This window comes from Emys orbicularis, chromosome 1, assembly GCF_028017835.1.
Source record: "Emys orbicularis isolate rEmyOrb1 chromosome 1, rEmyOrb1.hap1, whole genome shotgun sequence".
NCBI classification, from domain to species: domain Eukaryota; kingdom Metazoa; phylum Chordata; order Testudines; family Emydidae; genus Emys; species Emys orbicularis.
Genome location: NC_088683.1, coordinates 174,376,578 through 174,386,745, shown reverse-complemented (window position 1 = coordinate 174,386,745; position 10,168 = coordinate 174,376,578).

Here is a 10,168-nt window from a genome sequence, read left to right as displayed (position 1 = left end):
CAGGAAAATAACACAACAAAATAGTACAAACAATGGGTCACAGTTAAGATTGTGTCGTGATGTATTGCTTTTAATTGGGGAAAAAATGGATGAGATTTTGTGCTGCATTTCTCGGAACAGGGAGACAAGGGGCAAAGGTGGTTTCCTGGTATCATTTAGGCATTTTGAGAAATTGCTCCAAGTTATGGAGGCCCCTCCCAGGCTGTTTATGGGCAGCCGCTGCCACCTAGAATCCCTGTAGTGCTGTGCACTATAGGCCTGGCCCCCTCACCCTCTTTTTCCACTGACCTGTTCCCTGCACTGGTGATGAGGGGGTGCCTGCATAGGGCAGCCTAAATCTATTCAATTCTTGTGCCATGTGGATTCCCCACTGGCTGGCTCTGGAGCTTTTATGGTCCTTGAAGGATGAGTCAGTAGCATCCAGGGGCCATACCAAGTGAAAAAGCTTTATACCAGCTGCCCAAAATTATGATGTTCCCAACTTTTCCTTTCCATTCTTTTGTGTACAAGTTTTGTATATGAAGTTATAGGTAATTACATTGTTGTCACTGAGCAACCTCGATTGATTTTAGAAAGACTTTTTTTCTTCATAGAATTTATAGATGGCTTTATTTAATTTGCCAATAAGTGACTCAAAATTTCGGAAGTGTTAGATATGGAAAAGATGAGCAGATCAATTCACCCTTTATACAATTTCTGACAAGCTCCCACTGGTGACAGTTAGAGAAAAGCAGGGGGAAAGTTGGGTATTGTATACATGAGGAAAAGTAAACAGTTAAAGACTGTATTTACCTAAGCAGCTGTATTCCAGTGGGTAGCATAATCCAAGGAGTGATAAAGGCACAGATTGGTAATGTAATATAGGCAATTAGTCCTGTCAGCTTCAAAAGAACTGGTGAAGCAGAAAAATCAGTCTAAGAACTAATCTGTAACTGCACAAAAGCAATGTCTGATAGCACATCTGAAACATGGCAGCTCAAACAGACAGGACAGAAGTGTTTTATAGATGTCTCAGATAACTGACATCCACAAATGACTCTTAATTGTCTGTTTTTTACCTGGCCCTATCATTCAAGAAGCTAAGGATGAAAATGTGGATGAAGTTTTCATTTGCCTCTGCAACTTAACCCCCCCCCCCCCCCCGTGTTTCTGATGATCAGTGGCTGAGAAATACAGCTTCAATTTTAATTTTAAATAGCAATTTTCATAAAAGAGAAAATTACATACTGGTTTCAAGCCTGCAATGCACTAAGCACTCTGGCCCCAATTCAGGAGATCACTTAAGTACGAGCTTAATTTACTGTAGTGACACTATGCAAAAGCCATAATGCTCATGATCAAGCTTTGCTATGTGGTTAGTTAAATCAATAACAACCCCGTAAGTAGTGTAGCCTAATGGAAAGCACACTAAACTGGGGCTCAGGAGATCACAGTTCTGACAATGGCCTGTTTCGTTACCTTGAGCCAGCCATTTCACCTCTCTGTGAATTAGTTTATCTGTAAAATGGGGATAATGATACTTAGCTCTTTTGTGAAGTGCTTTCAGATCTACTGATGGCAGCACTATATAGGACCTAGGTATTATTATTATGGACATAATTATAGCAGAAGAGAAGTGCTTATAATCAGGACAGCTTATATTCTTTGGGAAATGAAGGTACCTTTATACCAGTATAACTGTGTCCAATCAGTATAACTATGCGAATTAAAAACCAAAAAAACCACACACCTGTAACTGAATTATACCAGTACAAATTTTCAAGCACAGAGCAGACCTAAGACATTGCAGTGTTTGTTATCCCAGATTCAAGTGATTTTTAAGCAATATTCGAATTTCTCTCCACCCACCTCCACCGTGTCAGTAAAGAGCAGAGCTGAAGTTGTTTGTATACTTAAGATGTGCATTGCCATACCTTAATATATTTGGATTTCTTTTAAGTTTAACCATAAGTCAATATTCTGGGTTTAAAATACTTAGTTCTACACTAAATTACTACTTTCAACCTTACTTCCATCATAACATAATGTTTGTCTAGGAACTATTTTTTTACTTAAATTTTTCATACATTAACAAACAAACTCAGAGAATGTTACCATGCAATATTTCTAATGATTTGAAGATATGAAGTATCAGCCTTAAATAATTTATTTAATATTAACATTAATAGCCAGTTTCATCGGTATGCTCTGCAGCTTAACCCCTCTTTGGAGCAGTACAAAGCACCCACAGCATACAAGTCAGTTGAACTGGCTTCATATCTGATTTTTTTTTTTTTTTAAATAAAAACAGAGCAGTAAAAAGCAGCCAGAGGATTCTTGCCCCTTTTTGATTCAAGTGGCTAGTCAAAATTCAGGACCCTGGGGATGTTCCAGTTGGAAGCAGAAATTGAGGAAGTCCTGGTATATACTTTGATGCCATCTTGTTTAGTTACCAAGAATGCACAAAGTCCTGTGTCTCTGAACACAAAAGGAACCAAGAACAAAAGGTGTAGTTTCTTAGTTTACAGCCCCCAAGCCTCTTTAGCCAACACCAGACCCAAAAGCTCTCTCTCTAGCTTTTCCTAGGGTCACATTGTGCTTACAGGCCCCAGCTTGGCTTTATCATCTCTTTTCCTTCCCTCCCTCTCAATGGGATTTTAACTCAACCTGTAACAAAGTCTCACCTAGTTCATAACAGTATCCCCCCCCCCCCCCCCGTTTTTCTCTTCCTCTTGCATTCACTTGCTTGAACACACACAAATTGCATGTACGTATACTAGTTCCCCCTCCCCCACCCGTTCTTTTTGAGTAGATCTGGTGAATTGGTTAGGTTTTGACAGTAAATATTTAGTATTAATGATCATTTTTGCCACTAATTTTCCTAATTAATCTGTTAGCAGAAGCTGGTGGCGCAAAATCTCTCTCACAAAGAATTGCTCTACTGCAAAAGGACCACCATATCCTTTTGTTCCCAGTGACAGTAAAGCTAAACTGCCCCTCTGATTTAAGGAGGCAGAGATGCTCCGTTCCACGGAGAACAACATGAGAGAGTCCTTCTGAAAATTGCCACCAAATTTAAGGCAGTTGTGGCATCACTTCCATTGAGAGCAAGAGGAGACAGCAGCCTTTTTGAAAAAAGGATGTTACTTGTGGAATTCTCTGTAAGAGAATATTATTGTTCAGCTCCTACTCAAGTAGTAACATTCAGTTATTAAGAACAATAAGGAAAAAAAATCACTAATCCTAAAAAAAGTCTTCATATGTAGCATACTTCAACACACCGTATTTTAAAAGGCTAGACTGTTTTCCCATTACAAATTATGGAGAAACAACAATTGGTTCAAAAGGTCACTTCAAAAAAAAAAAATCAGATCTATTCCAAGCAAATCTCTTTTAAAAATTTCTCCAAGCAATCACAAAAAGTTTGGCCTTCTGGAGTGGGTTTATTCCTCATTGGAGGAAAAATAAATAGAAGCTGACTCAGAGTCTTTCCTATCCTTATTTTACTCACATTATGCATACAGAACCAAATTCAACTGTTTGATATGCTCATGCAATTTGCATTGAAGTCGATAAGCACGATACACACATATGCAAGGATTGACTATGGCTCAGGGTTCCTATTAACGTTTCTGTTGAGAATAGCAAAACATACTTACCAGTAGAAACATTTTCAGAGGTACAGCAAGAAAACAGTCCTGTCTACAAGTTCCAGCTGGACTGTACATGTCCACAACAGCATTGCAAAATCTGTGTGTCTTAACTCCACATTATTTTAAAAAAATCACATCCAGGTGCCATATTGTCTGTGGTTCACTCATTTAACACAAAGGAAGCAATTTCAAACAATTACATCTGAAAGGAACTTGTGCTTTTGAGACCATAGATGAGACACTGTTGTAGTGATTAGAGCAAGTTAAAATATATATGAAATTTAGCCCCATTCTCTGCATGAATCATTCGCAAACCAATCCTGATTTCTGAAAATTAAATTAATTATTTTCAAGTATACACTAAATAGTGTGGAACAACAAAACTTTTTTTTATCATGGTGTTCACAAATTTCTCACTTTAGCTATTTGTGATTTGTTACTTAGATTACATTGCATGGTTTCTCCTCCTAACTGGATGACTGAAATATTTTTACTGGGAAAATAATGAGCAACAGACAGTGAATAATGAATGACAAATAAACACTTATTTGTGGAAGAATAACCTTGTATACATGCAAACATGGGAGTTCATACAGAGAACAAGAATTGTGCAAGCAAAAGTTACCAAGTAGTAATAAAATGGGCAATCAAAATCTGTCAAACTAAAGAGTGGTTTACAATTCAAAGAATATTAAGAGTTTGCAGCATTTAACTGATTTTAGTTAATATTCCCCATATTCCCTGTTTAATTGCCATAAGCACCAAGACATCCATTCAGCATCCTTATTCAAGTAAGCACTTTAAGAATGTCTTTTAACTTGGAAAAAAAAAGACATGTATAAGTACATTAAGTCAAAAGGCATTCTTCAAGTTAAACGCATGCTTAAGCATTTTCTTGAATCAAGGCTTCAGTCACTTAAGACCTTGTTCTCACTAGGGGAAAAAAAGTTGTGTTCTTACCACATCAGCTAACATGGTGATTAACACAAGGTAAAAGCCTAGTAAAGACAAGTTTGTAGTTTCACTGTGAGTTAGCAGGTTCTCTAAGTCCAGTGGGGTGCTCTAAATAGGACATACTGCAGTGGATTTATTATTTTCATATCTTTGCCATTTCTGCTTAGGGTGACCAGATAGCAAGGGTGAAAAATCAGGACAGGGGGTGGGGGGGGGGTAATAGGTGCCTATATAAGAAAAAGCCCCAAATATCGGGACTGTCCCTATAAAATCGGGACATCTGGCCACCCTACTTCTGCTCAGTGCCATAACTAATTGCATGTGCAAATGCACTGACTCATTTTGGAAATGCCATTAGAGAAAATATCTATTAGAAATAGAGAATTTTATATAATGCTAATTATCTATGTGCTTACACACAAGTCTCAATAGTAATTAAGGGGGGATTCTGTTTTAGTAACTGTTCAGCTATGGTTTCTGTTCATTTGTGGTTTTTTGGTGCAGCTATGCTACTGACTGTATGAATAATTACTCATTACTGTGGTGCCATGACTAAACTTTCAAAGTACCTTGAGATGCTAGTTCATGACATTGCTCACATGGAAAACATAGTTCATGACATTTTCCCATGGAAAACAAAAGAATGTGGGTGCAATGTATCATGATATCCTGCAATACAATACAAAGTAATTCAAAGTTAACTATGTCCCCATAGTAGGTGATTACATATATAAAATAAAACTTGGTTTAAAAAGAGATAGTAAGAGAATTCTCACATTGTAAATACGTGCTTAGTAACACAACCTCCCAAAAGGTGTTATTAATATATAACTTGTTAATTAGAAAGGAGCTTTTTTACTGCACAAAAATTGGGGGAAATCTGCTTTAAAATGTGCTTTTAAAATCAGAAGCCTGCTATTTTTAAAACATTTGAATTTGAACAATGCCAAATTTATGAAGATAATAAAAAAGTAACATCTATGGTACCAAATCCACAAAGTCATACGGGAAAGTTTTGGTTTCCTCTAAATCCAGCAGTGTTACGCATGAATCAAATTTTAAGAGAGCCACCAGCTGCTTTTATTCCTGGACTTCAAGGAGGATCCTTGAATCTAGCAGAGCTGTGTATAGTGCTGAACTCAAAGGCAAGGACAAAAGTGTTTATATACCATCTTTACACTACCCCCAAGATTTGACCCTGGTGAAATTTAGATCAGCCTGAGGGTTGATATAAGATCCACTAGCTGGTAACAGCCCCAAAATGGCTTTTTTATACAAGGTGAGGATTGATTGAATGTGAGCTGCAATGCAACCTTGTCCCCAAGAGATGCTATTCTGAGAGCTATAACATAGGGCCTGTTACACCAGCTCTTCACCACCAAGAGAGTCCTAAGGGACTTCTTATCCGGCCAGATTTATGAACCCTTTGCACCCCCAAAGCAATGAAAGGGGGCTGTAGCAGGGGATAAGATCTTATTATTTAGGGGTTTGTTAATTCCAATTAAGTTCAAACATATCCAGTACTTACTTCTATTTAGTTAAAGCATAAGAAAATCATGACTTTTAAAAGGTTTAATAAAGCACCTAGTATTCTCTTTAAAATGTAAGACATTAAAGGGTTGTGATAGACAGCGTCCTAAAAGTGTTATACGCAGATTCCATTTAGACATTCAAAGTGCATTTGTGCATGGCTTCTTGTAGTTATTTAATTACAGGCAAGTATCCCTACAGTGCAAGGGCTATATTTCAGAACTGCTTCCTGTTTCACAGTGCAAGTCAGAATTTTGATCAGGTATCCATTACATCTTTGAGTGCAGCATATCTCATCACGTCCTTTGTGGCCAGTTCTCTTAAGCCCATTTTCCCTTGTATCCTCCAGCAAATTTACATCTTCCATGTACACGCACACAAAATACCTTAAATATAAAAAATATTCCTTAAATAAAACCAATGTATTCTTCTTCCACCCTTAATAGCAGCTTTCTCAGAAAAGGCTCTTTTGTAAAGGTCATGAAGCACTGGAATCGGTCATAGTACATACCATTTAAATAAAACAAAGTGATTCCTGAGAGTCGTGGTATTTCAAGACATACAGGGTAAACATGCAGTTTTATTGGTGCATGGATTAATTGTCAGGTGATACAACTGTTCAGCAACACAAGAAAATTCTATAGTTCGAGCTGAAACATCAACGGAAGGAAATGAGATTTTAGCATGCATGGGGTCAATTTTCTTTGAAAATAAAAATTAAGTGTGGTTTGCAGAAAATATTTGACCAGGGAATTATTTTCTGCTTAATAAAACATAACTAAATGTGTCTAAATTTCTCCAGATGGATATTGTTTATATATTGGGGGAGAGAGAAAATTAATTGGAACATCAAAGATGTGCTGAGAAGTCCCCTGATTAAATATAATCTGACCTCTAAACGCTCTTCCTCTGCATTTCCTGCAGCAATTTGGCTATTAGTCAACCTGTTAACTGTTCCATCTGCAGAAATGCAGATGTTAGATTTATAAATATCCAAATCAGTGCTTGATTTTGAGACGTCATGCTGATGTAATTGCTGTTCATAAAAGATGAAATTCACCTCTGGGACCAGATTCTCTGGCCTACTCTTCTACCTGTGCACCATTCCAGAGGTACAAAGGGAGCAAAAAAGCAGCCACATCTCTGCTGTTGGCGATTTCCTCAGCATTCATAGAGCCAATATAGTCAGCTACTATGCCATGCCCTGGAGCCACAGGGGCACATTGGGGGGCAAAGGGCAGGGTGTCTGGAGCATGCTGTAAGAGTTATTCCTGGATGGTCCCTTGAGGGTCATAGCAACCCTCAGGCTGCTCTAAGCTACACAAGGGCTGGGATCAATACACAACTGGCTCCAGTATCAGCCAGCTGAAAATGACTCTCTTTTTTGGCTCCGCTATTAGCCCTTGTGCAAAGGCTGGTGCAAAGCTCTCCACATCTCTTAAGTCTTAAATTGAAACAGCATGGATGGTCAGCTAGCTGAGCAGCCATGAAGGGCTATTTACATCCCATCTGAGTTACAGAAATAGCCTCTGTGCCACCCTATAGAGACCACTACTGCAGACCACTTTGGAGGCGGAGCTATGAACATAAGAACAGCCATATTGGGTCAGACCAATGGTCCATCTAGTCCATTACCCTGTCTTCAGAGTGGCTAGTGCCAGGTGTTTCAGAGGAAATGAACACAACAGGGAAATTATCAGGTGATCTATCCTCTGTTGTCCAGTCTCAGCATCTGGCAATTGGAGACTTAGGGACAACCAGAAGGTGGGGTTGTGTCCCTGACCATCTCGGCTAATAGCCATTGATTGGCCTGTCCTCCATGAACTTAACTAATTCTTTTTTTAACCCAGTTATACTTTTGGCCTTCACAACATCCTCTGGCAACGAGTTCCACAGGCTGACTGTGCGTTGTGTGAAGAAGTATTTCTTTATGGTGGTTTTAAAGCTGCTGCCTATTAATTTCATTAGGTGACCCTTGGTTCTCGTATTATGTGCAGGGGTAAATAACACTTCCCTATTCACTTTGCACTTATCAGTATTGATACTGAATTTCATCTGCCATTTTGTCACCCAGTTTAGTGAGATCCCTTTGTAACTCTTCAAACTCTGCTTTGTTTGTCTGCAAACCCCCTTTTCCAGACAGTTTATGAATATGTTGAATAGTACAGATCCTTGGGGAACTCCACTATTTATTTATTTCCATTCTGAAAACTGACCATTTATTCCTACCCAGTTTCCTATCTTTTAATGGTTACTGATCCATGAGGGGACCTTCCCTCTTATCCCATTACCTCTTACTTTCCTTAACAGCATTTGTTGTGGTTCCTTGTTAAAGGCATTCTGAAAGTACATTACATCAACTGGATCACCCTTGTGTTATGGACTAGGATGTAGGCAGTCTGGCCTAGTAGTCAGAGGAGGAGTCATGTCTAGTGGGCACAGTAGGTGTCCAGGTTGGGGAACGAAGTCAAGGGTCAGCACCAGAGTCAACTGCCAGTTACCAGAGACAGGGGTCAAGCCAGAGTCAAGGTCAGAAGTTGGAGGCTGGGGTCAGAGCCACGACTGGTAACTGAGGATTGGACATGAGGTGTAACGGCAGAAACTGAAGGAGGGTCAAGGATCAAGCATGGAGCACAGCATAAACTGGAGCAAAGGCGGGCGTGAGGCAGGAGCCAGGAACAAGTTTGGGTGCGGGAGGCAGGCATAAGCAGGGTCCAGTGTAGCCCAAAAGGAAATCATCTTGTCACTTGAACAAACTTCCTGTGTTTCCTTCTGGCTTAAATAGCGTAGTTGGCCTAATTGGTGGAGCTCAGCAACCCTCCAATCAGAGCTCCCATGTGTGGTGCGTTGCCTGAGGCTATAGTTCCAGTAGCTTCTCAGCCCACCAAGTTTTAGCAGACATTGGATAGAGGCAACAATGCAGTGGCTGTGTGGGGACTCCCAGACCTGGGTTCAAGACCCAGGACATCACAGCTTGTCCACATGATTGTTGACACCCTCAAAGAATTCTAACAGATCGGTGATGCATGATTTCCCTTTACAAAAGCTGTGTTGACCCTTCTCCAACATATTGTGTTCATCTATGTGTCTGATAATTCTGTTCTTTACTATAGTTTCAACCAGTTTGCCTGGTACTAAACAGCCGCATAGCTAGGCGTGGAAATTTTGGTGGGCCCTGACTTATAGGTGGACGGGTAACTACATACTGAGCTAGCTCAGCTTCTCCCCTGACACCACACCCTCTTCCTAGCCCTGGTGCCCCCAGACACAGGGCTTCACCTGCCAAGCTGGGCACATGCATGGGGCAGCTCAGAAAATGGCCAGGCAGAGCTGCTGGAGTGTAGCTTTCTGACAGGTGGGCGCATAGCTCCATCCTGGATCTCAGGTGCCCGAGTGACACTATGGGTCGCTGTGGCAGCACTACACCCCTGCTCAGATTGGGGTGGGCCACAGCCCACCCAAGCCCACCCATGGCTATACGCCCGGTACTGAAGTTAGGCTTACTGGCCTGCAATTGCCAGGATCATCTCTGTAGTCTTTATTAAAAAAAAAAAAAAAACCACATTACATTAGTTCTCTTCCTGTCATCTGGTACAGAGGCTGATTTAAGCAATATGGAGGTATGTTTACATAATTCCAGTGGCTCCAATACCCAACAATCAAGGCAGAGAGATCACATCCACTTTTCCAGCCCATGGACAGGAGTAGAGTTATACAGGGTTTGCCCTGTAGCCCTATACACTGACTGTGGGTTTCAGGGATGGACTTCATCTCCTTGCTCCACCTAAATAAAGCCTAAGTACTTTCACTGAAAAGTATTTTTAAATGATCTGCCTAATTTCTTTAGTGATCCTGATAGACACACTACTGTGATGGTGCAAACAAATGTCAAGCATTTGTCCCTGTTAATGCTTTCATTAATATTTCCCTATAAGAAAATACAGCCAAGTCTTCCCTCAGGACACTCACACCTGCTTAAGTACCCTGTTTCATGTAAACAAATCCTAGAGATCATATTGCAGACACAGAGAAATCAAAAGCCAGCCATGCTT